Below are 22,246 nucleotides of genomic sequence, written 5' to 3'. Positions count from 1 at the left end.
TCCCTGACTCTGAATAAAAATGAGCTTTTTCATCATGTGTACTTGAGCACCTGAAGGACTAAAGAAGAAGAAAATCACAAACGTTTCAGTGGAAATGTCTGTTTATTATATTTCTATTAAAAATGTCATGAATAAAAACTGGGCTGTAGATTCTCTGTGTTTGATAACTTTTTAGCAAAACTGGTGATTTTCTACATCCAATTGTTGAAAGAGGCATTTATAGTATTTTTATCCTGATATCCTGTCAACTACAAAGTGGTTGGAATTTGTAAAGTTTGTAGTTTTTTAACTAATTTGAAATACAGTTCCCAAAGTTTTTGAAGAAGGAATTCTGAGACCATTGTGCGTTTTGTTTTTACAGATTTTTCACATGCGCTACGCTTTGTTGACTTTCACAGAAAAACTGCCTGGATTCAGATCCTCCAATCACGACTGATTTCTTTGGTACTGTGACATGAAATGGGAACTTCATGGTTGAAAAGAAATCAGTCCACTGAATACCACAGAGTATAAATGGTAAACGGTAAATGGGCTGGTTCTTACAGTATATAGTGCTTTCCTACTCTATCTGAGCACTCAAAGCACTTTACACAACTTGCCTCATTCACCCATTCACACCCATTCGCACAAGCACTTTTTTCTACAGTATGTCAGTGCTTTCTAGGGCTGGGCCAAATCATACCGTTCACGGTAATACCGGTATAATGTTGGGCAACGATAAGAAAATGAAATATCGTGATAGAATATGGATAAAACTCGCATGCGCAGTGCCTTTGTTTTCATACGCACATGGCGGAAAAAGCACGGCGGCGACGGAGAATGAGAAGGGCGAAAGCGGATCATTGAATGAAACAGATGAACTAGAATTGGTTTGTAAAAATGCTGCAACTTCAGTGGTGTGGAACTGGTTTAGCTTTCGACCGTCAGATACACAACAAAGCACTATTTTTGGTAGAGCGTGCTAGCGGGCCGTCGTTGTTACCGTGTTTTTTGGAAAATACAGCACACTTAAAATCAATCCTTTGATTTTTCTGAAAATCGACAGTGCCCCTTATAATCCCGTGTGCCTTATGTAGGAATTCTGGTTGTGTTTACTGACCTCGAAACGATTTTATGTGGTACACGGTGCTCGAAAATCTGTCAAATGTTTTAGTACGACTTTGCTAAGCTACGAAGCCGCACCGCTTGATGGATTGTCGGAGCATTATGGCTATCGTAGGCTGGAGCCTCGCAGAGTGATACGTATTGTGCTTCAACATAATATGTAAAATGTGTGTATAACCTCTTTTTAAGTTTTGTGGATATTATACATGGTTATGCTGAGGATATGTCGGCCAATTTCCACTGGAAATGCCTTTTGGTTAAACTGTCAGCAAGGAATTTGCATTTGCACTGTTACATTTTTATATAACTTTAATGCACATAAAAAACAGCTGCTTGTTTAAGTGAAAATACATTGATGGTTTTTTTAATAAAGTTGTGGAGTTGTAAAGTATTTTTTCTAATGTCAATTATATCGTCAGTTATATCGTTATCGCAAATTTTCAAATGTATATCGTGATAAATATTTTTGGTCATATCGCCCTGCTCTAGTGCTTTCTATCTAACATTCACATGCATGAACTGCCTGACTGAACTGCTTTCCATACTTTTGTAGTTACAGTGGGGCAAAAAAGTATTTAGTCAGCCACCGATTGTGCAAGTTCCCCCACTTAAAATGATGACAGAGGTCAGTAATTTGCACCAGAGGTACACTTCAACTGTGAGAGACAGAATGTGAAAAAAAAATCCATGAATTCACATGGTAGGATTTGTAAAGAATTTATTCGTAAATTAGGGTGGAAAATAAGTATTTGGTCACCTCAAACAAGGAAAATCTCTGGCTCTCACAGACCTGTAACGTCTTCTGTAAGAAGCTTTTCTGTCCCCCACTCGTTACCTGTATGAATGGCACCTGTTTGAACTCATCATCTGTATAAAAGACACCTGTCCACAGCCTCAAACAGTCAGACTCCAAACTCCGCCATGGCCAAGACCAAAGAGCTTTCGAAGGACACCAGGAAAAGTATTGTAGACCTGCACCAGACTGGGAAGAGTGAATCTACAATAGGCAAGCAGCTTGGTGTGAAAAAATCAACTGTGGGAGCAATCATCAGAAAATGGAAGACATACAAGACCACTGATAATCTCCCTCGATCTGGGGCTCCACGCAAGATCTCATCCCGTGGGGTCAAAATGATCAAAGGTCACCACCAGTAACACACTACAACGGCAGGGAATCAAATCCCGCAGTGCCAGACGTGTTCCGCTGCTGAAGCCAGTGCATGTCCAGGCCCGTCTGAAGTTTGCCAGAGAGCACATGGATGATACAGCAGAGGATTGGGAGAATGTCATGTGGTCAGATGAAACCAAAGTAGAACTTTTTGGTATAAACTCAACTCGTTGTGTGTGGAGGAAGAAGAATACTGAGTTGCATCCCAAGAACACCATACCTACTGTGAAGCATGGGGGTGGAAACATCATGCTATGGGGCTGTTTTTCTGCCAAGGGGACAGGACGACTGATCCGTGTTAAGGACAGAATGAATGGGGCCATGTATCGTGAGATTTTGAGCCAAAACCTCCTTCCATCAGTGAGAACTTTGAAGATGAAACGAGGCTGGGTCTTCCAACATGACAATGATCCAAAACACACCGCCCGGGCAACAAAGGAGTGGCTCCGTAAGAAGCATTTGAAAGTCCTGGAGTGGCCTAGCCAGTCTCCAGACCTCAACTCCATAGAAAATCTGTGGCGGGAGTTGAAAGTCCATGTTGCTCGGCAACAGCCCCAAAACATCACTGCTCTCGAGAAGATCTGCATGGAGGAATGGGCCAAAATACCAGCTACTGTGTGTGCAAACCTGGTAAAGACCTATAGTAAACGTTTGACCTCTGTTATTGCCAACAAAGGTTATGTTACAAAGTATTGACTTGTATTTTTGTTATTGACCAAATACTTATTTTCCACCCTGATTTACGAATAAATTCTTTACAAATCCTACCATGTGGATTCATGGATTTTTTTTTCACATTCTGTCTCTCACAGTTGAAGTGTACCTCTGGTGCAAATTACTGACCTCTGTCATCATTTTAGGTGGGGGAACTTGCACAATCGGTGGCTGACTAAATACTTTTTTGCCCCACTGTATACCACACTGATTTCCCTAAATTTTGCCTCTGACATACAGTATGCTAATTAAAAACACTAAAATTAACACTGAAACTAATTTTTAAAAAAACTGAAGTGAAACAAGATCTCCTCTGGAAACTAACTGAAACTAAGCAGTATTGAAATCAAAAAGTCAAAATGAACTAAAAATAAACACTAATTAGAAAATGCAAAACTACAATTAACTATCAAGATGACAGCTGAAAGCCTGGTTACTATTTCACCCTGCCAACCTTTTGGTCAAATTATATGTGCTTTCTGGTTAACAGTCTGTACCCCATAACGGGCATGTCCCACAGGGAGGAGGCCCCGGGGCAGACCCAGGACACGCAGGAGAGATTATATCTCTCGGCTGGCCTGGGAACGCCTTGGTGTTCCCCGGACAAGCTTGAGGAGGTGGATGGGGAGAGGAAGGTCTTCTCTGTTTGGGCTGCTGCCCCCGCGACCTGGCTCCGGACAAGCGCAAGAAGATGGATGGATGGATGGACCCCATAACGGCTGTGGCGAGCTGCTCTGCTTGGCCACATGAAGGCCACAGTCAACAATCCTGACTGGTCACAGTGTTACCGAAATGAGTTCTTCCTGTCGGTAAGTGCTGCCGCTTTTGTTGCTATTACTCAGTGTTAGCCAGTGTTCCTAAAATTTTCTATGAAGTGGATCCTATGTTGACAGACTTGTGCAATTAGCAAATAAATTCTCATAGAAGGTGAGAATGTAATCAAACACTTTGTCAGCAGGAAAGTATTTTAGGACACTCAAGCCTAACTTTAGCTGGCATAATGTTAGTCTATAGCCAACTGTCTAAGGGTTGGAAGTTTGCATGTATAATCAATGCGACAACATCAGATATAAATAACCATGACTATTTAATTTTCCTTATGTTAGAGCCCTGAATTAAATTCTGGAGATGACGTGAAAGGTAAAGGTGGAGATAAGCAAATGTGGAAGATATTAAGGGCCCTGGGTCCTTGACCCAGAGTTTTGAATTTTGTCATTTCATCATTATTTTGGGGTTTTGAGAAGTGGTTTATGTTCTCCTTTGTGATTGTGTGAGTTATTTTGTTATTCAAGTGTCCTCATCCCATGTTTACAGTTACTTCCTATGTAATGTTGTTGGATTTTGTTCAGCTGTGTTTTTTCCCAGGTATATTTATTCGCATCGTGCATTTATTCCCACCAGTTTGTTGTTGCGTCCTCCCTCTCAGTCGTTTGATCCTTTGTTCCATGCTTTTGCCCTTATTTTAAGCCCCACGCCCCCGGTACCTGGGGCAAAAAGGAGGAGATCACGTTTAATCGGTTATAACACGGGGTGAGAAATATAAGTCCCGACATGTGTGGTATCCACAGAAACCTCTGAATCTCAGCTAAAATGTCATATAAACCATTTCAACAACCACCAAACACAACGAAAACAATCCATGATTAAATGAGCAGTTACGTAAATGCGCACAAGTCCGCTAAACAAACAAAACCAAAAAAGAAATTCTTCAAACTTCATGCCACTTAATTTTACCCATTAAAGTATGCTTGTAGGTGACATTCACAAAGGTAGGATGGTTTGGCAGTTAATTTTACCAGTTAGAGTATTTTTCTAGCTAATATTCACAAAGGTAGGACGGTTCGCCGTGTTGTGCGCATGCGCAGAAACAACGGGTAGGATGGTTTGCCAGGTAGGATGGATTCCCAGAACACCTGCTAAAGAAAGTCTAGTTATCTCCCAGAGCTATTACTGACTCCAAACATCAAGTTTCACCACACTCTGACCAAAATTCACTGACTAAGCTGCAAAAGAAGACCACAAAAACACGTAGTGGCGCAAATGCGCTAAGACAGAAATTGTGTGCCAAAATTGGACATTTTTGTACAACGTCTGGATATTCATGTATTGACAGTGCTGTAATTCTTCACTGTTTCACTTTAGAAACATAAATCTTTGCACAGATGATGTTTATATGTTGGTTACTGAATTTCTGGAATGAGATGTGAACTGAGGCATATTTTTAAAAGGGTTATATGCTAAAAATAAAAAAAAATAAAAAATTAGGCGAGGATAAAAGCTACTTACTTTTTCTGTGTTCCAGTCTCAGTAACTTTGAGACAGTAATATTTGCTTCAATATTTACACCTGTGATGAAATTTCACAAGTGTTAGCTTTATTTTGATACCAAGATTGTAAGCACAGAGTTTGTAATTGCAGAGAAATAATCAATTAATTTGGGGCATTTCATTTTCGAGCAGGAAGCTCTAAGAGGTTAAGAAAAACTGCTTTTTGAGTTCACGGTTTGTCTCCTGAGTCCTGCATTTTGGGTCCATATGTGGCCAGCCACACTGTCATTTATGACCGAAGTGGCAGATGAAGAAGAGGACATGGTGAACATATAAACAAAAAGTCAGATCTTAAGTGGTCATATGTAATTTAAAAGTTATTTGTGATCTTTAAATAAAAAGTAACATCTAAGTGATATTCCTAAAAGTTTTTTTTTTTTTTTAATTGAGGTGTTTAGAGAGTTTCTAGAGGTTCTAATAGAATTCTATTGGTCTATAAGCTCACATGAGGTAATTATCGGTGTGTGACTGTCCTGCCTCATCTACCATCTAACCAGGTGCCTCACCTTACCTGAACGAAACTAATTCTTTTCGTTAGTGAGACAGCATTTGAAACAGATGTTGTATGCTCTATGTGAGAAAGAGTCACTTTAGACAATGCCTGCACCTGATTGTCTTGACACTGTCCAAAGTTCATGTGTGAAATTGTTTTGTGTTTAAAGTTCCTACAAACAGACGAGGAATGCCACTGCAGCTGTTTCTATTTGTTTAGCAGCTCATGCTCTCCACTGTTTCATCTCTGTCCAACACTTCTGATATTTGCCTCTCTCACCCTCTTTTCTTCTCTCTCATCATGTAATCCTCCCTCTCTGTTTCCTATCTCCCCTCTCTCTCTCTTTTAACATCTTCCTCTCAGCTCCATCTCCTTCTCATTACAGATCCATTTCTCTCTCTTTATACTTCTTTTTCCCTGCTATCTCTCTCTTTGCTGCTGCCGCTGTCTGTCCTAATCTCTCTCACCCCCTCCACACTCTCTCTTGTCGTTCCCCTTTTCTTCTAAGCCCCTTCCTCCCACCCTCTTTCTCTCATCTCCCTCTCATCCTCCTCAGTGTAATGCAGGATAAAGACACTGGGATCACATATGGCCGAGTGGTAATGGCGTTGCGCTACTTAAATCCACTCATTTAAGTGCAAATCGGTGTCATTCTGGAGCTGCCGAGCAGATGCTAGGCCATGTCAGCATAACTCAATGTGACCACCGCTGGCTTCAGGTGTGTGTGTGTGTGTGTGTGTGTGTGTGTTTGTGTGTACGTGTGCTCGGTAACCCCTATGGATTGCGATAAAAGTACCTGCTCCTTAAATGCAGAAAACAGATAAATTGATAGGCGATTATAGCAAGGGATTTGTGCACATAGCTGTTTTAAAGACGACTTATGTGCGTTTGTTGCTGGGACATTTTGCACAATGTCTTCCATTCCTTGAATGTAACAGAAAAAAATATTCTAATATACTAAATAAGAGCAGAAAATCATAGTATCAAAATAAAAGCACAGAACGTGAAATGTTCTGGTTTAACCCTTTAAAGCCTGAACCATGAAAAACATGCCAGAATTTATTTATTTTTTTAATGGATTGTTTATTGAACCTTGAATTAATTAAATATTAATGTATTGCATTGCAACATTGATTTGCATATGTAAGTTTTCATTTGTAGAACAACGCTCAGGGAGGGGCAGTCATCTTTTTTTTTTTGCCTGTCCCGTTTGGTTCTTTTGCCATCAGAATTATTGTCTAAAGGCGAAGAAAGATGCCCATTTACTTTACCAAATGGACCATCCCAGCCTTGCCGTAATGGTCTATTTGATTCACCTTTTATTGTTTATTTTATTTTATTTTCACTTGCTAGATACGGGACAGACTTGACTGGGGGAAAGAAAGGGGAGAAAGAAAGAGGGAAAGAAAAACAGCTGGGAAGAGGGACGGGGATAAAGGGCAAAAAACAAAAACCAACAAAATAAGCAGACAAAAAATACATATATCAATCACCTGGATCACCTGTTGAGAAAGAAAAAAAGAGAAAACAAGCAGAAGAAAAAAAGAGCAACATAATAAACAACATCACGATGATCTATGGGAATATAACAGTAAATACTAAATATTAAACATTATTGTGCAGCGCGTAAGATCGACAACGCACAGTGTGCTTTGAGGTAGGAGCCAAAAAGGGTGTAGTTTGTGTGTGTGAGTACCTGTGTGTACACCTGTGAGCATGAGCGCGGTTGTATTTAAAAGGTTCCTTCATGTAATGATCTGCTAGAGGGTGTGGGGGGGCCACAGCCCCGTCCTCCAGGGCATTAAGCAGGTATGGAGGAGATCCAGGCTCCAGACATCCAGAGGCCCCCAGAACACAAGAGACCAAGGAAGACCAACAGAGGGGCAGCCGCACCACTATCCCAGAAAGAGCTGAGGAGAGCCCCAGATGAGGAGTCTCTCGGCAGCCGCGGAGCAGAAGCCAGGGGGGGTTGCAGTGATGCACCCGTGAGCTCCGCCGGCAGCCAGCTGTGCCTGAGTGACCAAGCCCCAGGCCGAGAGGCTGAGGGCACCCCACCCACGAAGTGGCCCGAGCGAGCCCCAGGCTCCAGGCCCCAACAACCAGCCACCAAGGAGTGAGCCGGTGTGTACCTAGACGCCCACCCCCGGACACAAAGAACCACCAAAGCACTGATGTCTTAGGGCGTCTGCCACCGGCAGGGGAAGTGGTGGGGGAGATAGGCCTCCAAACCTTGGAGGGCCTGAGATGTCCCTAGAGAGGAGGCGTCTGATACTCGACCTGACATATGGACACAGACAAACAGGCACACACAGATACAAACATCCATTTCCACCCTCATGCTCTCATATGCAATTACTCAACACTCACCCAACATGGAGACAGACACAAGGAGACACTGTACACACAATCACACTCCCCAAGCGTACTCTATACCCCAGGTCTAGGTACCCTTGACCCTGGAGGGGGAAACTGCACCCAGACCCAGGTAGTGTTACCCTTTTCCCTGCGGTGGAGAGAAGCAGACTGCCCCGACTCGGCAGCAGCAGGGAGGCCCCACATTCCAGACCCCAATCGGACGGCCAACTCCTCCTCCCAGTCCCCCCGCTCCAACAGGCTGCAGAGAACGGGGGGGTGTGAAGACTCCAAACTTCCCTCCGCCCGCTCATATGTAGTGTTGATGCATGTGTGTTCTAAGGTGCATTTAAAACCCAGGAGGGCATGGAGCTACCTGCCAGAGAGCAGCAGGTAAGCGCATAGCCCCTCCTGATAGCCCTCAATTTCTACATGTATTTAAAATCGAGAGGGGCAGTCATCTGCCATGACCAGTTGGGGACGAGGAATGAGAGTATATGAGATTAAGGTAACATTTGAAATTTTGTTTTTTGTAACGCACACAGTTGATTCTTTTTCATTGTGAAGATTTGAAGAGTAACTTTTTGATTGGTCAGTACACTGAAACATTTGTTAGATGGCATTATCCCTGGCCTGGTAGCCTGGCTGCCCCTGAGTGGATCTGGGGCAGGCGTGGGGGCTTGGGGTTCGGGGGTGCTTCGCCTCCGTGCTAGGGCTCTGGCTGGGTCTTGGGGGCTTAGGTCCTTGTTGGTGTGTCGCCGAGGTTGTGGGTAGGTGGGTGCACGGAGGCTCAGCCCTGGCGCAGGGGGCCTCTGGCGCATCGGCCTAACTAGGGGGCTCTTCAACTGACAGGGAGTTTGTTCCATCCTTGCAGGAGTCCACTCTGCAGGTGGGGGAGAGTATAGGAGAGGTGGAGAATAAACTTAACCTGGGTGTCTACTGTCTTGTGCAGTCTGGGAGGTGATTGAATGTTAGGGTGGGTACAGTTTCCTCTGCGGTGGGGTCGGGTGGGCTGCCCCGGGTCCTGTGGGGCTGGGCGGTCCTGCTGCCGTAGGCCCCAATCTGGATGGGCCTGGGCTCCCTTGCCTTGGTGGGTGCCGAAGGACGGGGGTGCCTACTGGGGTCAGCGGGGGAGCTGGCCCCAGGGAGGGACATCTTGCTCCTCCCTTCTTTTTCTCCCCATCCCCGGCTGCCTCCCTCTTCCCGCTCCAACACACTCACCTACACAAGTAGGGCCTTGGGGTGCGGGTGTGTCACCAGGGTGCAGGGGAGGCATCCCCCCCGTCCCGTTCTGGCCACCCGTGCCTCAATTTTATTCCACAACATCCACATTACTCACACTCTCATAACACATACATATAGGGCCTAGAGGGAGGACACGTTAACGGCGTCCAGTGGACGGTCTGTGTATTCAACCCCACCTCTGGCGCCAGTGCCCACCTCTCAATTTTAAATCATTGAGGGTTCTCGGGAGGAGCCGTGCTAACACCTGCTGCTCTCTGGCAGCAGCACCATGCTCTCCCGTGTTTTAAATGCACCTTAGAACAACGCGCAGCAACACTACACATGAGCGAGAGGAGGGAGGTTTGGGGTCTTCACACACCCCTGTTCTCTGCTGGCCATCGGGGCGGGGGGGCTGGGAGGAGGTGTTGGCCGTCCGATTGGGATCTGGGATGCGAGGCCTCCCTGCTGCTGCGGAGCCTGGGGCGGCCTGCTTGCCTCCACCCCGGGGGAAAGGGTAACATCTCCTGGGTCTAGGTGCTGTTACCCCCTCCAGGGACGAGGGTACCCGGACCCGGGGTATAGAGTTTGTTTGTGGAGTGTTATTGTGTGTACAGTGTCCATGTATGTCTACCCCTACGTTGGGTGAGTGTTAAGTATTTGTATATGTGTGCATGAGGGTGGGAATGCATGTTTGTGTCTGTGTATGCCTGTTTGTCTGTGTTTATATGTCAGGTCGGGTCTCCACCTCTCTGGGAACTCCCAGGCCCTCCAAAGGCCTATCTCCCCTCACCACACTCCCTGCTGGTAACTGATGCCCTCAGGGGTCGGTGCGTTGGTGGTTCTTGGTGTCCGGGGCTGGGCGCTCAGGTATGTACCAGCTCACTCCCGGTGACTACTTGGTGGGGCCTGGTGCCTGTTGCTCGGTCAGGCCTCTTCCGGGGCAAAGGGGGCCCTCGGGCCTCCAGCCTCTGGGCCTGCGGCTCGGTTCACTCTGGCACAGCTGGCTGCCGGCAGAGCCGGTGGGCACGCCACTGCATCCACCTCTGGCTTCTGCTCCGTGACTACTGGGTGACCCCTCATCTGGGGCTCTCCTCAGCTCTTCCCAGGAGGGTGGCACGGATGCCCCTCCGGTGGTCCTCCTTGGGCTCTCGCACTCTTGGGCCTCTGGATGTCTGGAGCCTGGATCTCCTCCATGCCTGCTTCATGCCCTGGTGGACAGGGCTATGGCTCTCTACATCCTCTAGCAGACCATTACATGGGGAAACCTTTTGAATACAAGCGCGCTGATCCACACAGGTGTGCACACGGGTGTTCACTGTTCATAGACATAAACTACACCTTTATTGGCTGCTATTTCCAAGCACATTGTGCGCTCTCGGTCCTGCTTGCTACACAACAACATTCAGTATTTAGTATTTACTGCTGTTTACACTTAGCTAGATTAACGTGATGGTGTTGTGTTTAGTATGTTGCTCTGTTTTTTTGCTTGTTTTCTCTTCTTTTTCTCTCAACGGGTGATCCAGGAGATTTTTTTTTCTCTTCTTTCTCTTTTTAAGTGCCCTTTCTCACTATCCCTCTTCCCTTCTGTTTTTCTTTTCCTTCATCTTTCTTTCTCCCTTTCCTATACCTCAGTCATGTCTGTCCCGTCTGTAACAACTGAAAATAAAATAAAATAAATAATAACAACAAAGGTTGATCAAATGGACCAATACGGCAAGGCCGTGATGATCCATTTGGCAAAGTAAATCCATTGGGTATCCTTGTTGGTCTTCAGACAACAATTCTGACGGCTAAAGAACCAAATGGGACAGGCAAAAAAAAAAAAGGGAAAAAAAAGATGGCATTATCCCATTTCCTGATCTTTTTCTTCCAACGACCCTGTGCTTTCTTCTATTCTCACATCTACATTTCCCGATCTCCATCTGTCCTTCCTCAGTTTAAATTTGTGTCTTCCTTTTCTCTTCATCCCCCTCTGTTAACACTCATCCTCCTTCCCTTCCTCCTTTATGTTTTTCATCTCCTCTGTTCTGATTTTATGGCACCTCATTCCACCATTAATTTTTCTTCTCTCAACCACAAACAACAACGAGAAACTCTCCTCCTTCCTTCTTTTTCATCCCATTCTCCAACTTTTGCTCTTTCCTTCCTCTCCCAACAATCCTTACCTCTTTCCCTTTATCTTTTATTTTCCATGCCAACGAACATCATTTACCCTCTCCTCTCTTTCCAGCTTCTCCCTTTGGATGATCTCTCAATTCCTACATCGCTTTTTCCTTTTCCCTCTAGCTACCTCTTCCCCCACCTCCCTACCTCGTTTTTGTACGTCCTCCTCCTACTTCTTCTCCTGACTAATCTCCCCCCTCCTCCCATTCTCTTCTCCTCCTCCAGGTGTTTCGCAGGGATAAAGGATTGATGAAGCCATCAACTCTCTGCTCTTGACATTTACAAAAAACCCTCCAAGCAAACGCCTTCTCCCCTCTTTCCCACCGCCCCCCTCTCTCTCTGTCTCTCTCTCTCTCTCGTTATCTCCCTGCAGAGCTACCTCGCTCGTTGCTCGCCCAACCACATCATTAAGACCTAGTAATTAGGGCTCATTTGTAAAGCCAGTGTAAATAAAGGGCCCATAATGGCCAGGATATCATTCACAGTGAGACATAAACTAGACATGTGTGTGTGTATGTGTGCGTGTGTGTGTGTGTGTGTGTGTGTGTGCGCGCGCGTGTGTGTGTGTGCATGTGTGTGCGTGTGTGTGTGTGCGTGTGTGTGTTAGGGGACAGGGGACATTAGGAAATTAGCCCATGTGTCATTATTGTGTAGGTGTGTTTGAGAAGTTACTTGTGAAATAGGGTAAATGCGTGTGTCTGTATGAGATTGGGGTGTGAGAGAGACAGAGGCAGAAGTGTATTTAGAAGACCTAAATAAATCACTGTTTGTGTGTTGCTGTGTGAGTGTGTGAGGTTGACAGGAGACATTAGGAAATTAGCGCCTGTGCCATTAGCGAGTAAGAATACCAAGTGTGTGGAGTGTAAAGGTCTTAGATTTAATGTGTGTCACAGTGAGGGGAAGATGGAGAAGTTCATTTTGGAACCTGCGAGTGAAAGAAAAACACAGAAAAAGACTGTCAAGTGGAAGCTTTAGTTATCCCAAGTTTTACTTAGTAAAGGCCACTTCCTATAATTTACTAATTCAAAGTTACTCAGTAGTGTTACAGCTGAGGGTTTTAGTAGTGATGCAGGTCACATCATGTCTTCAAACACAAGCCAACTCCGGTAACCTCCTGCAGAACCACGAAGGTGGACAGCTCCATTAAGATCGAGATGCAGTCGACTGATTAGTCCAGTAGAAAGCTCTGTCACCTCGCAGCAAGAAGGTCCTAGGTCCTAGGTGTGAATGTGAGCATGAAATGTTGTCTTTGTGTTAACTGTGTGATAGACTGCTGAGCTGTCCGGAGTCTGCCATTTCACCCTATGACCAGTGGAACAGGTTCCAACCCCCTCAGTTAGATAAAAGTGCATGGATGGACCCTTAATACTTTCCTCATAATTCTTATACTGTCCTATAAGAAGTCCAGAAAACCCTCCAAAATGGCATACTAAATTCGCTATAGTGGGTATACTGCTTAGACGCACTAAAGCAAACTCTGCAACTGCTTGAACATCTACAGTTAAAAATAAGTCCTGGAAAAACTACAAATCTTGGGCAGCCTGTTCAAATACAGCTAAGCAAAGATGTCTAAGACCCCACACAGTCAATAAGACCATTCATTTTATAATCAAAACAAAACAGCATTAAGATGCTTTTAAGTGTCCTTGAGGAGCCCCTAAACGCCTTCCCTTAGGTGCCTTTTGAAATTTTTACAGCAGGGCTGAAATTACCTCCCGCAGTGCCTCAAAGGACTGCTTGGCTAAAGTTTGACTCTTTCCATCTATACTTTGAAACAAATAGAAAGAAACATGTTGGGATAACTACAGGATCCTGTCTTGTAAACACATCATTTACTCTCAGGGAATTTACTCCAAAAATGGTTCCTGAAAGCTCATCAAAGGTTAATGGGATGTCTTCAAGTTACTATTATAATATTACTGTTACTCTGCTAATGTGCTTTTTTTGTTTGTTTTTGTTGTCATTGTGTATGGCTGCAAGATTCAGACATCAAGCTAACACACACAAAAAAAATTGGACCAAACTGCTCTGTGAGAAAATACATGCAGAGACGTTTTCGTAGTTGGTGTCTGTTTAGAAATGTGTATAAAAACCACAAACTTTGCAAACCCAGCAGCTCACTGTAAAAACGAACTCAGCTGCCTGTGAGACAAGACATGTTCTTACATCCTTGGGATCCTCCTCCGTCTTCGTGACACTCCATGCTTTATTTCATCACTCTATCTGCATTACTGAGGACTAGAAATATGTGCAGATTGACTCTAAACATTCAGGACATAGGCAAATTTTGCCACAGCTTTGAGCCATTCACTTGTGCCAGTTACTTTAGTAACGTTTTAATAGCAAAAGATGGTTTTACACTGGTGCAGAGTGCTAGTAAATCTCGGCCTCCATGCCTTCAAGGACACCTGGAACTGGTTGCAACTCTCTGAAGGTGCTCCCAAGACTTTCTTCAGATTGCACTTTTTCCAGACAGCGATGTATGCAACACCAACTCTAAAGGGTCAGCATCCCTCATAGCTGCCTGCAACACTCACCTCCTGATCAATATGTTTTCCTATTGATTAGCCCTGCAGCCTGAATGGCAAGTGTCAATCAATCTTGGACTATCGATAAAAATGATTACTTTCTGATGCATTTATTTGCATTTAATGATCTTAATTATCATTCCCTAGATGCACACACACACACACACACACACACACACACACACACACACACACACAAAACCTCTTTTCTCATTCATATTGAGGTCTGTCCTCCTTTCTCACCTCCTGCCCTCATTACCCCTCCACCTCCTGCTCTATTCAATAATCCAAAATGTTCAGAATAAGACATGAAGAGAAGGGCTGACTCCTTCTACCCTTCCTCTTTCCAATTTGTTTCCTTCTTACTGGCCTTTCTCTCTATGCTTTCATCCCAATGATAACTGCCACAAACAAATATGCCCCAAACAGAAAGTGACCACCACAAACCACCAGACGGCTAATTTTGAAAATGCATTTTTAAATTAATGCTACTGTGGCCTGTGCGATATCAAAAACATAGTAACAGTGTACAATCCTGGAGCATTTGAACTCAATTCCATCTTGTACTCTAAATTGAAAATATTTAGTAAGAGTAGTAATGACAAAAAGGCATCATCTATATGTGCCACATATTATGCAATTCCTCTCTAAAAGTGCTGTGTAGATGAGAGGATTTAAGGAAGGAAAGAAATCAAGTTTAAATAAGCCTGGTCCTCACAAGCGTACAAGTACAGCAATGTGTGTGTCAGCAGAGGTGCCATTAAACACATGTCACCTCTGATCCATGCTGAAATAAAGTCACACCTCTACATACACATCAGAAATACACACACGCACACAGATTTGTCACGCTTCATGCACACACACATGCACACACGCATGCAAACACACACAGTCTAAAGCACTCTACCGTACACTTATGTACACACACAATTCTCATCTCTCACTTCAATAAAACAAGCATCAATTTTGGTCTCCGATGGTGCCGCTGATCTCTTTACGGCTTTCATGGCATCAAAGTAACGGCCGGCTGTAAATCTGAACGCGAGGAGGAGATGGAAAAGTGGGGAGAATGAGAAAGAGGAGGAAGAAGAGGAATATGAGGAAGAAAAAAGATGTGGAGATTCAGGTGAAACTGGACAAATGATGTCAAAGAAGAGGTGGAGGAGAGGAAAAGGTAAGGAGGAAAGGAAAGGAAAGGGGAAGAGAGCTCCCAAGTAATGCGCTGCTGTTTTACTTAGGGGGGGGGGGTTATAATTGCATGTGTATAACTGAAGAATCTCATTCAGGAATAACTAATAATTTCACTTTGGCCCAAAGGAGAAAACAAGATGTGATGACAGCAAAGACACCCAACGGCCTCAGTCAGCACCTATCCTGAGAGAACCCTGGCTTATGTTTTATAAAACTGAACCTCTTTGTTAACTTTCTTTAAACAAGTCATTGCTTAAAAAACAAACAGCAGTAAGATGTAAAACTAATACCAATAGGATACTAAAAAATGTTAAAACCAGTAAGTTAAACCCATAAAAGAATAAACTTGACAATAGATGAAAAAGAATTCTGGCAGAGGTTGGTGGCACCCCTTAGCCTCCTGGTAGATACACCTGTGGTATCACTTTGGAACTCCTACATTGCTTTGTTCTCGAGTTACTGCATTTACAAACTTGGGTGTCCAAGTCACCCATCCGGCCGCTTGGCAGGGTGACGACAAATCGGCTTTTTATGGCTGACAGGTGCTAAAAAAAGGTAAGAACCAAAAATGTAAACCCACAAAATGAGTGGAAATATAATGAAATGACACTTAAGATGATACGACCCACTAAAATTAATTAAAGAACAAATCTACAAATTTAAATTATTAAAGCAGACAGAAATATGGTAAAACGATCATACAGACCAGATTTTTAGTATGGTTTGTAACCACTGATAAGTTCATAGGATTTAATGGGGGTGTTGGTGTGTGTTCAGAGGATGCAACTGTTCTCTCTTCATGAAATGAAAACTTTAAATTGTCGATTTGAATCCTTTCAGCAGCAGCACTGGTGAAGGTCAGCGTACCCGTGTCACCTTCAGTCTCTCTTAAATGCATGAGGGGAACGTGACATGAGGCGGCTGAAGCAAACCGACTGTCTGAATCCCAACATGTCGCAGTGTTTTAAATGCTGTAAGGTCAGACAGAGCGAGCTTCGAGCGGGTCAAAACCCACACTCACCTTCCACCATCACTCACGCCTCTAATGCATGAAAAGAAGAATGGGAGGAGTGTGTGTGTGTGAAGCTAAATAACCAGCAGAGAGCGTGTGTAGGTGAGTGTGTGGAGAGTGCGTCCTTCAGCAGGTCAGAGTCCCAGCTTCACCTCCTGCTGTCTGTCTGTAATGTATGAAAGTATCTGTCTGTCTGTAATGTATGAAAGCGTCTCCTCTGACTTTAAATCCTCGCCATGCAGGCGAAACCTCACCTCTGACCTCACACTGCAGCTTGCTGCCCAGCTTCATCCATTTCAATGGCAGCCATCTATAAAGCCCTGTGTCTAGACAATGTGTGCACACACAGATAAAGACTCGACGCAGGGATACCTGTGCAAGGAGGGTAGGTTTAACTAATGCACACATGCATTAAAACGCCGCTAAAAGGGGCGGGCGAGCCTGAGATTAATTACTTGGATTTTGTCCTATTAAAATCTGGCTTTTGCTCATGTCAACAGCAGAGTGAAAACTGTTAATGCGCGGTTTGTTTTTAAGAACTTAAATTCCTTTAAAAATTAAAAATGTGATGTTTAGGTGTTTTATAAAAATGTATACATTATACACATGTATACATCTTCTCTGAGACAAATACCTTTCAGATGCGGATTAGAAAGTTTTCTGAAATTCAGTTTTTATAAGGATAAGGAAGATCAAATGCATTTACATCTGCTAGTGTTATGGTCCCTCGATGTTAGACCCAGAGTTTGGTATCTTTCTAATTACAGTGTTTCCTGGTTTGTTTGTTATATTTCTATCCCCAGGCTTTGGTTTCATATCTGGTTGAGTTCAGAGTCTCCATGTATTCCTGCCTCCCTGGTTTTTCCGTGTCTGGTTTGGTCTCCATCTCTGTGGTTAGTTAGTTAAGCACGCTGAGATCCCCCTGTTCTGTTGGCTGTGTTCCTGGTTTATTCAGGTAATGGTTTTTCTAGCATGTGTCATGGTAGGTTTGATTCTCTTTGTCTCATTTTCTCACATAGGTTCAGTGTGTGTGTATGTGTGTAAGCTACTATGTACGTATGTAGCTTTTTGTCTTTGTTAGTGTCTATGTGGAATACACATGCATGCATGTGTTTGTTTGTCTTTATCAGGGTCCATGTAGAGTTTGTCTTCATTTGTGTCTGTACCTGTGGTCTGTCTCTGGTCATGTAACTGTGTATGCCAGTGTTTTGTTTTCTTCGACTGTTTTCTTGATTTGCAATGTATTTAAGTAATAATTCTTCCCTTCAAATCTCTCTTCGTGACCTAGTGGTCCAGAGGAAGAGGTGTTTTTATTTGCTCAAGAACCATGGCTAAAAATGAGATTTGACAGAGTGATTGGAGTGAGGGTCCTGAGGCTGTAGAACAACCTGCCCGAGGAAATGAAGCTGGCTGACTCAGTAAATTCTCTTAGAGCTTAAAAGCACACACTGCTCTCTTTTTTCCAAAAGGCACAGATTACCCAACAAAAAAACAAGCTTTGTTACCTAAAACCAAGTCAACTGGTTCATAAAACAAAGAAGAAAAGCATGCTGGAAATCACAAAAAGGTAGCACATAGGGAACAGACAGTACAAAAAGAAAAGGACATCATTGTATATACCTGGGATTAACAGGGGCTTGGATGTAGGGTGGAACCAGAAACAGGCGAAAGTAATCAAGACAATCAAACAGACAGGAAGTAAAACCCAAAAGAACACAATGGAGAAAACAGCTTCAATGACAGACCAAAAATGGAGACAAGACTCACATTAACATGAAAACAGAGAAAATTAACAGCAACAGGAATAATAGAATAACTGAGACATAAAAATTCAAACTTTCAAATGCTAAAATTACTGAGAAAGAGAAAGCCAAACACTACCATACTGACTTACATTTCAAAACTTGTCTGTTTCGTTGTATCATATGAAGCACTTTGGATTTACATCAGGTATTTATTTTAGTAAACTGATCGGAATGCTATATTTTTTCTTGTTCTTGTTTTGAAGGGTTTTGTTATCCTTCGAAATCCTTGATATGGACATCTAAGGGGCGCAGCTCTGTCTGTAAGCACGGAAACACCAGTGTGAAAGCCTGCTGTTTGTGAGAGGCAACCAATCAGAAAAAAGCTGAGGAACTGCAGCAGGGCCCAGTATAGCTTAAGACTAATTATAATGTAAGTTAAAAATTAAATGCAGAGTTGGAAATGAGCATTACAACAAGCATTAAATTTGCATAACTCTTCAACTGCATTATTGGACACTTGAGGGTTAAAACGCAAGTAGGACGTCCTTTTTTGCTCATCATTTAGAAGTTTGAAAATGTAATAATTAAAATGTATTTCTGAGAAAGTCAATCACTGGTAACAAACACTGAAGCACAATTCAACAGGGGCTCGTCTGTTTCATTCCTCTTGTACATATTTCTTTAGTTTCCCTGTGAGTCCACCCCCTCACACACACCGGCCACGCCACATCCCATCATCCCCTTGGTGTGTCGCTGTGGCGATTGTTTGGAACAAAAGGTGGAGGAAGCTCTCTGAGGTCCAGATAACCTCCTGCAGCTTCCTGTCAGCATGCTAATACGCCTCTTTTCACACCAGACAACAGGGTCACACACACTTACTCGCACACGCACGTCATTTGTACAGTGAAAGACCAGAAACCTTCTTTCTTTTCTTTTGGTTTGTTTTTTGTACTTCTTTTCACAAGTCACTCAGTGTCTTTTGTTGTTTTCTGGCCTGTCCCTTTGCTCCATCTTTCTTTCCTTCATTCTCTCTGCAAGTATCCATCATCTCCCCTTCTATTCCCACTGCTATCTTCTTTCCCTTATGTTCATCAGTTGTTTTAATGTTTCATCCAGTTACTATATATGCATTATATTTTTCCTCCTCCTTTGTTCCTTCTTCCTGTACGTCATCCCTCTGCCCTTGTGCTTCAAGGGATTTAACTTCCCTTTCACCCATATGTTAAAGGCCATGTCATCAACACTTTTCATCTATCCCTCCATTCTTTCACAGCAAAACCAAAGCGTAATCTGTCCTCTTTGACCTCCACCCACTCTCACTTCTCTTCATTTTCATTCCGTTTTCCCTCCTCACTGTAAGCATTTACATTGCCCTCCTTCTCTGTCCATCACATATTTAAGTTATCCACTTATTTCTCCTCTGTTCAGATTTTTCTCTCACTCCTCCAATGTCATACTATCCCTTTACACACTTTAAGACTGAAGTTATTACAAACTTTCATCACTTCTTTCTCCTTCTCCCTCTTCAACCCTCTCTTTCACTCCTTGCTGTATTCCTCCTCCTCTGTTATGTTAATTTTCTGTTTTCCTTTGCTCTTTCATGTTTTCCTTCTATCATTGCTAGTTTGCTTTTGTTAAGTCTTCCCTTTTTTATCCTTCTCTATCCCTTTGTTCATCCCTTCATCCTCTAACAGGACACACGCATGCACCACATTTTATAATTATTACTGATATTTTATTATCAGAGTGACATGGCAGTTCTAGAGTCAGTGCCATCAATTATGAATAGAAAAGTGTGTGTGTCTGTGTGTGGAAGAGTTCACTGAGGTGGCTCAATTAGCTGTGACCTTCCTCCTGCCCATCCCTACCCCTCTTAATCATCACCGCCTCCTTGTCTCCTCCCTCCTCCATCTCCCAGAATGCCCCTGTTTGACCTCATGCAAATGGCCGACCTCCCTGTCTCAAACGCACAAGGCAGAGAAAAAGGAGCGGCAAATGACGGAAGTAAGGGAGCAAGGAAAGGTTGAAGGGAATGAAGATGGGACAGGAGAAAAAAACTTATTTAAAATGGATTTTAAAACATTAAAAAAACATAATGAAAATTTGTAATGAATTCATAAAAAAGACTACATATTAAAATCAGTTAAATTAATTTGCATCATAAATAGTCAACATGATAAATGAATTGCATTAAAATAAAACAAATAATTAATTACATTAAAGGTTTTGTGAAAAAAAGTAAAATAAAGCAGTGATAGAAAAAATCATAAATAGACATTAAAAATATTAATATATAAAAATATTACACACATACAAAAAGAAAATTACATTAAAGCCAAAAAGAAGATGAGAACAGGATGAATGAGGGAGAGAGAGAACAACACTTTTAGAAGGAAAAAAGAAAGAAAAAGAAATCAGAATCATGAAGGAGAAAATCTGGTTTTATATTTAAATCAGGTGAAGGGCCACTATTAGGTGGATAAGGTTGCAGAAAGGTTGGACTAAAGACATTACTCAACTCAGCAAACACATTAGTAGAAAGGTGATTATTCTATCGAGGGTGGAATCAAGGGTGTTTTCAATTTAGAAAAGTAGAATATATGACATAGATGTTGAACTGGAATGCACAAGCGTTGCTAATAAAGCACTTGATGACAGCGGGGAGGAAGAACTCCATTAAACAGGAAGAGACCTCTCACAGAACTACACTCAGGCAGGCGAAGCCAAAAAGTAATATGTTGTATTGTGATATATACGCACAAAAAAAGCTGCTCATTGCATCATGGAAAGTGATATGAAACCATCTTAGTTAAGTAGAAGCACATTTTCTGCTGGTGGATAATGAACTGTGTTTCATTTGGGTTTTCCTGTGTGTGTTACTCCTGTTTATATGGAGCTTTGATAGTCTTACCAACTACTCAAAGTATTTTTAACTACAAGTTACACAGACAGTGCTTTTATTTTGTAATATATCTATCTTCCATTGATGGCCAATTTAGAATCACCAATGAACCTAACATGCTGTGGTGAACTGTTGGAGGAAGCTGAAGTACCTGGGGAAAAAACCCTTAGAGGTACAGGGAGGACATGCAAATGTCACAAAAGAAAGACCCCAATTGGGGTTTCAAACCAAGAACCTCATTGGTGTGAGGCACCAGTGTTAACCGCTGCACCAGTGTCTGACCAGCTCTGACTCCAGAAACCTGGATAAATACCTGACATAAGTAAATGCTGTAAGACGTAAAAATCAAATGCATAATCCAATTATTTAACAGAAGCACTTAACAGACGTGGAATTGCTTGTCACATAGATTTCAGAATCCATTGTCATCTGCTTGAAACAGTGATAGGCAGGTTAAACAATACCATTGTCCCAACACGTACATGTTACACCCAACATGTAAGGCTTATCATGTCAAAGTAGAACTACATATCAAACACATGTGTCTTTGTTGCATGTAAGCATTTCTAATATAATGAAAACCAGGACATTCATTTCCATAAAAGCACACTCAAAAATGGTGTTTTCAATGTCCACGCTGTGAAATGTAACCATTAATGTTTTCAAATGTTTCCCACTTACAGAGTACCCTTAGGTTTCTTGGTCGATATAAGAACATGGTATTTTCTGGTATGTGAACATCAGTGTGGATGTTGAGAGACCAGAGGAAGGAAGAAGCAGACAATCTGACAGTCTGCTTTAGCTGCTTAATGCTAATTCATTCAATGTTCCCCCACAGACCAGCAGCCGCCCATTGGGAATACGGGTGGAAAGAGAGAGACAGACTGTGTGTGTGTGTGTGTGTTACTCCCAACCCGCTCTGAGGGAATGTGGATGGGAGTGAAAGAGAGCAGAGATCAGGCTCTGCCTCGCTTTCCAATGACCCTGTATTTGTGTGTGTGTGTGTCTGTGTGTGTGTACATATTTTTGTGTGAGTAGCATAAGTCTTATGTGCACTGGTGTGTGTGACCTTCCATGAGTGTGTGTATGTATGCATGGCAGCAGGTCTGAACATTGAAGAGCCTTTTTAAATGACAAAGACAGAAACAAATCACTTCACACACCTCTGACACACACACACACACACACGCAAACAAACATGTTGTCTGGAAGGAGACCAGCCCAATCCACTGAACAAAGCAATAAAGAGAGAGACTATCTGATTCAGACTCTATGTCAATTGCCCACCATATATCAGCGTAAAAGGGAGATTTAAAGGGT

The 22,246-nt window shown here is 42.9% G+C and overlaps 1 protein-coding gene and 1 long non-coding RNA gene across 3 annotated transcripts in view; one reads left to right on the top strand and one right to left on the bottom strand.

Annotated features, from left to right (window-relative positions):
* The window catches only part of LOC120740294 (neuronal PAS domain-containing protein 3), a 381,289-nt gene that overhangs the window by 92,182 nt on the left and 266,861 nt on the right, over window positions 1-22,246 (bottom strand).
* On the top strand, window positions 1,091-21,926 carry LOC120740295. 2 transcript variants are annotated; one of them, XR_005697348.1, is made up of 3 exons: window positions 1,091-1,264; window positions 7,500-7,506; window positions 21,810-21,926. It is a non-coding gene; the product is annotated as an uncharacterized LOC120740295 (long non-coding RNA). The 2 variants fall into 2 exon arrangements; XR_005697349.1 differs by lacking the exon at window positions 21,810-21,926 and adding an exon at window positions 17,305-17,316 and having other exon boundaries at window positions 7,500-7,508.

The sequence above is a fragment of the Simochromis diagramma genome, unplaced genomic scaffold, assembly GCF_900408965.1.
Source record: "Simochromis diagramma unplaced genomic scaffold, fSimDia1.1 OVJJ01000304.1, whole genome shotgun sequence".
Taxonomy (NCBI): domain Eukaryota; kingdom Metazoa; phylum Chordata; class Actinopteri; order Cichliformes; family Cichlidae; genus Simochromis; species Simochromis diagramma.
The sequence above is the reverse complement of the archived record's forward strand: the minus strand, read 5'-3'. Positions and strand labels throughout refer to the sequence as shown.